This window comes from Stegastes partitus, unplaced genomic scaffold (assembly GCF_000690725.1).
Source record: "Stegastes partitus isolate 25-593 unplaced genomic scaffold, Stegastes_partitus-1.0.2 Scaffold2174, whole genome shotgun sequence".
In the NCBI taxonomy this organism is placed as follows: domain Eukaryota; kingdom Metazoa; phylum Chordata; class Actinopteri; family Pomacentridae; genus Stegastes; species Stegastes partitus.
Genome location: NW_007579905.1, coordinates 2273 through 8718, shown reverse-complemented (window position 1 = coordinate 8718; position 6446 = coordinate 2273).

Sequence of the window (6446 nt, the reverse complement as noted above, 5' to 3'; positions counted from 1 at the left end):
ACATTTGTAGGATCATGTATATTGTGGCAATCATGAGTTTGTAATGACTCATATAATGGTGGAGTCAGTGAAACACACATGTCTTTGTCATGATAAACAATCAGGCATTTTGGTTAATTCATAGATTTACTACAGGTCTTCTACAAATATGACATACATAGACTTATCTATTTTATTATACAGCAAATCTTTTCACATTGTACAACCTATGGATGACCAAAAGACTTTCTCTTAAAGAAGTGCAACAAAATTCAGAACATTTCTGATGTGTCTGCCACTCTGTGGTTGATTCTGAATATCACGGCATTCAATAACAATGTGTGTAGAAGTCACACTGGTTTAAGTGAGATTACAACTCCTTAAAAATAGAAGAGAACCAGTGGAAACTACATCAAAAACAATGACATATTCTTTTGGTAAGGCTGTAACACCTTACATTTTTATGGAATTTTGAATATGACAATAACATCCATTCATCCATCCATTATCTATACACCACTCAATCCTCACTAGGCTCACGGGGGGCTGCAGTCTATCCCAGCCAGAAAATGGATGGATGGAAGATTCAACACCACTGATCAATGTTTCGACTGTGTGACAGTTCATGTGCTGAAATGTAAAAATTGCAAAAAATGGTTTTCTGTTCTGATCAATCCTGTCTCTGTTGTTGCTGCTGTAAGTGTGTAAATGTGTGCAGCTGTTGCTTCTGAGACGCTTACATTGATTATGTTGCTGCCTGATGCTGCAGGTATTCAATAAACTCAGAAGAAACCAATAAAAGTACTTGTTCTGCCCTCACTAAACCCACATAAGCATGGACGGTGCAGGGAAGAAATGATCTATAGAAAATTCATCTGTCACTGACAACATCTGAGTGCTCGCTGGGTATTTTCAGTTAAACGCTCAAATAGGATATATGCAATTCTTTCCTGACCTTTACCAGTTTGCTAAAACGTATAAACACTGAAATTTATACGGGAGTGGTCACCTGAACAACTCATCAAAATGCAAATGAAACACAAGTCCAAATTTACCTATTAAAAATGGGGATGTGTTGTTTCCAAGTAATGTACACTGTAAAAAAAAAAAAAAAAAAAAAGAAGTTGCATCATTATTATCATTTTTCATGTAAGCCATTGCTGCCTATAAAACTTACTTTGCTCTTCTGTCAGTTCAAAAAGGCCATTTAACAGCAAAGCGGAAATGAAAGTATCTTGATCATTCTCTTCAGTGAAGGAAGTCATACACACTTGAGATCTGTGTGCTGAACGACGCTTTGATAGATTATATTTTTGCAAAATGACATCGATGGACAATACCATACTGGGTTTACTAATGGTGCTCGTGTCGCTTCAAAGTCAGTTCACACGCTACATGGAAATTCAGCCGAGCCTAATGCAGGTACGATGCATTTTCACGTTTATGCTCACACACACACACACACACACACNTCTTAAAAACTTATTTTACAGATTTTCCCAATTTTGTAAAATTACAGGTCATATGTAGTACAACCACAGAAGAAAGTATTCATTGACTGTAAAAACAAACAAAAAAAAAACCCCAAAAAAACTATAAATAATATCTATATCAAAAATCTGTACTACAAATAATAATTTGTTAACTGTTTGATAACATTGTAATCAGCTAGAATTATTATTACAAATAGGTTGCTTGAATTTCTGAGTTGTTCTTACAGTTTATTGTACTTTTTTTCTTCTTCTTACACCATGCACTGCAACAATAGTGTGTCCTGTTCTTCCGTTTTTTCAAATTTTGTAAGCTCTCCTGAGGTCACACACTACAGCAGAGTTGTCAGCTAAATCTGTGGTTAAGCCTCAGGGGATAAACTGTTTCCAGACCTGTGTTGCCATTGAAATGCAGAAGCCTGATGGTCAGACTTTGTATTGTTTTTACCTAAACATTTGTTTTTTTGTTTTTTTTTTAGACTTTTAGGCTTTAAGGCTTTCTATAATTTTGTGTGAAATTTGTTTGGATACTATGAGAACGTTAGACAGGGCCTGAAATTTGGCGTCTCCTGCCAAATGCTTCAGCGTTAAACCCTGATCACAGTTTTAGGAGATTAAATGACAGGTTCTAGACTTTGAATTATGAATGGATTATCTGCCTCTCTCAGAGGTCCATGAAACTGCTTTAACAATGTAACCCATAGCTGTGTAGGGTAGAAAATAAGATATACTTATTTCCACACCAAAGCAAGTGATTGCATTAATTAAAATTATTAAAACCAACCTCTGAATTATTCGTCCAGTGATATAATCTCAGAGTCAGCATAATAATTCTAATAAATTGTTTACTCTTGGTGATCAGTCAAGAGTGTTTTATAAAGTTAAGCAGCGCCCCACATTTGAGAACCAGGTAAAAACCATTTTATTTTTATTCCACTTTTTTTGTATGTGATGAAACGTGTAACATTATTCTCAACTGTAGGCAACTTTTGGAGATCTTGTCTGCAGCAGCTTCATGAGGAAGCCCCCCACTTTGGGGACTATTTATTCTTATTCCACTCCCTTTTTTTTTTTTTTTTTTAACTTGGTAAAATGTGATTGGATGTCTTTATAATCGCTGTAATCTCTGTAAAATCTTTTTTCACAGTGCTTTCATGTGTACTCACTGACTGATTGGAAAACATGTTTGACTGACAAATTTTCTAGGTTTTATTACAGTTGAAACCAGAAGTTTACATACACGGTACACTGTACACACGACATGAAACCTTTTTTTCTCCTCACTGTCTGACATTAAATCAGACTAAATGTTTACTGTTTTGGTCAATTAGGATTATCAAAAGTTTAGTCACATTTAGTATCAGATAGTGAGTAAAAATAAATAAATAAATGGTAATGTGTCTTTTTTATAGTGTATGTAAACTTCTGGTTTCAACTGTAAGTCATCATTATTCATGTGAGAAAGAGTCAGGGAAATACTGTTCCATAAAGGATTTTCAGAATGCTACACTCAGCATGTAAAATTTCACATGCTAGCATGCTAAAATGGCATTTTTCTCAACTGTAGGCAATTTTAGACTGTTGGTTCAAAGTGCAATAGTATGAGTCTGCACCCTCAGGACCCCACTGTTAGGACCACATTCCTAAGGTGGCATGTTTCTTCTAGGGCTGAAAGGCTGCATGCTTCCTTTCCCCCTTCTTTTAGACAGTGCGCGCGCACACACACACACACACACACACACACACACACACACACACACACACACACACACACACACACACACACACGCACCACACACACGCACCACACACACGCACCACACACACAGAGAAAATTCAGCACTGCGTACTGCCAAAGTCCTTAAGCCTCATCGAAGATTTGATACAATCAATAGGAAAATATAGACAAAGTAATATTTAATTTGAAATGGCATCAATTTTTTTTTTTTACTACCCACACATCAGATTTTTAATTGTACTGTAGCTGTTGTGTATATTTTTGGTAAAATCCCCCAATAGTGTGGAGAAAAAATTCTGAAGCTTCACTTCCCCTCACTTCACTAAAATATATTTCATTTTTAACAGTTTCAACAAAGTTGAACAACAGAATGGGCAGTGGTAGCTTTGGGAGCATGTGGTCCATCTGTTCAACATGGATCTCCCTTGTTGAACTGGTATGTGTACCTTCCAAAAAAGAGAGGACAGTTTTTAAGAACATTTTGCACACGTAAATAAACATTAATCAGACCTATGTCTCAATATTAGAAAACAATGTCATAATGAAAAGACTAACTATGAAAACATCACTGTGGAGGAAACGGCAGTTTCACTGCTTAACCTTTTTCACAGCAGACATTTGGACTCGCCTCAGAGAACTGAGGTCCATAAAGGTTCATAGTAAACTATGACAGAGAACCAGCTGCACAACAGCAGCAGCTCTACAAAGAGGAATGCAGCATTAATACACCTCTGCTTTCTCTAGTGGGATAAGTTAAAGAGCCTGTTACATAATTAACATTATGAAAACTGTAAAACAATCAGTATTAAACAAGCATTCACACTGAAGGTTCATGCTGCTTAATGTAGTTGGCAGATAGCAGCTATCATTAGCTAAAACATGAATGTTTGCTGTGCCTAATGACAAGCTCGAACATAGTTTGTTTCTCAGTTTAGCAAGTTATCAATAGCTTTGCTGCGCAAATGAAGACATCAGAAATCTTTATAACATTTCAGTGCCTGTAGCTTTAAATGTTGCTGAGCTGCTGCTGTCCACACCCCCTTCAGGAAGAAGACTCTCTCTGCATCTGTCAGTTTATCTGTATGGAGGTCGAGATAGGTGTGAATGAGTGTGGTAGACCAGGACTTTGTATTGCTGCACGTGGAGAACATGTAAATTCCACGCCCAAAGATCCCGGGTGTCCTCACCGGGACGCGAACCAGCAACCTTCTGCGAGGCGACGGTGCTAACCACCCGAGCCACCTTGCAGCCCAAGAAAAAAAAATGCATTTCAATTTTTAAAAAAGAATCAAGACCAATCAAGACCACCAGTAAAATGAAATAGGTGGGGATACAATTTTAGATGTTGGTGAGATTATTTAAATTTTCTGTTTCTTTTAATCATAAGAATATCTTTCAAGATCCAATCCAAAGCCTCAAGACCACCTTGGTCGCGATTCCCATAAATAATTTCTTTTTTCCTTTTTGAGTAGATTTTTCTGCTCATTCAACTTTATAGTGTTTTGTGTGTGTGTGTACTGTTATCTAAAGTATTGCTGTAATTAAAGTGAACCTGGTTGATAAGGTTCAGAGTAGAAACAACGACTGCAGCTGAATATTAAGAAAAATTATGTCCTTACTTTTCAACATTTCTCCTTGAACTGGATGGAAAATGTCATAAGATAAAAGAAGTGAAGGAGAATTGATGAAGACCCACCAAACACAGGAAAGCACAGCTACAATACCAAGAGAATCCAGCTGCATTCACACTAGTCCCACAGAGCCAGACTTCTCATCTGGCCTGGGAACGCTTTGGGAACCTCTGGATGAACTGGAAAGCTTTGCTTGGGAGAGGAACATCTGGAATGACCTGCTTCACCTGCTGTCTCTGAGACCCGACCCTGGACAAGTGGAAGAAAATGGATGAATGGAAGACTCAACACCACTGATCAATGTTTTGACTGTGTGACAGTTCATGTGCTGAAATGTAAAACATGCAAAAAATGGTTTTCTGCTCTGATCAATCCTGTCTCTGTTGTCGCTGCTGTAAGTGTGTGAATGTGTGCAGCTGTTGCTTTTCAGACACTAATATTGATTATGTTGCTGCCTAATACTGCAGGTATTCAATAAAGTCAGAAGAAACCAATGAAAGTGCTTGTTTTGCCCTCACTAAACACATATAAGCATGGACAGTGCAGGGAAGAAATGATCTATAGAAAATTCATCTGTCAGTGACAACATCTGAGTGCTTGCTGGGTATTTTTAGTTAAACGCTCAAATAGGATACATGCAATTCTTTCCTGACCTTTGCTAGTTTGCTAAAATGTATAAACACTGAAATGTCTCAAACAGGGAGTGATCAGCTGAACAACTCGTCAAAATGCAAAAGAAAAATTGAAGCTGCAAGCAGCATTATTGTATTTAAAAAAAAAAAAATGTTATCACAGTGTGTGCTGCCACAATAGTGTGTCCTGTTCCTCCTTTTATCCTGCTTTAAGCTCTGCTGTGGTCAGACACTACAGCAGAGCTGTCAGGTAAACCTGTGGTTAGGCCTCAGGATGGAAACTGGCAACACACTGGTTGGGTTTTTTGCGCACCTGGTCATGGTGATGGAACAAAGTTGTCACTGAAATGTAGAAGCTGGATGTCCAGCCCTTTTCTTGTTTTACTTACACCAACATTTTTTGATTTTTTATTTTTGAATTATCTGGCTTTCCCAGAGGTACAAAAAACTGCTTTAACAATGTAAGCTGTTGCTGCCTATAAAACTTCATTTGCTCATTTGTCAGTTTAAAACGGCCATTTAACAGCAAAGCGAAAACGAAAGTATCTTGCTCATATTTGTCATTCAGTGAAGGAAGGCATACACACCTGAGATCTGTGCGCTGACCGACGCTTTGACAGATGATATTTTTGCAAAATGACATCGATGGACAATACCATACTGGGTTTACTAATGGTGCTCGTGTCGCTTCAAAGTCAGTTCACACGCTACATGGAAATTCAGCCGAGCCTAATGCAGGTACGATGCATTTTCACGTTTATGCTCACACACACACGTACACATACACACACACACACACACACAGAGAGAGAGAGAGAGAGTTGCTTACTTGCATTCCTGAACAGAAAAAATAGTTTTAGCATTTGAATGTTATGCTCGATTAATGTTTGACTTGTCAGAGAAGTCGCTCACATTTGGGTATAAAGAAGTGAATTCAGTTTGAAGTTCCTCATTCCTGTTCAAAATGGTAAAATGC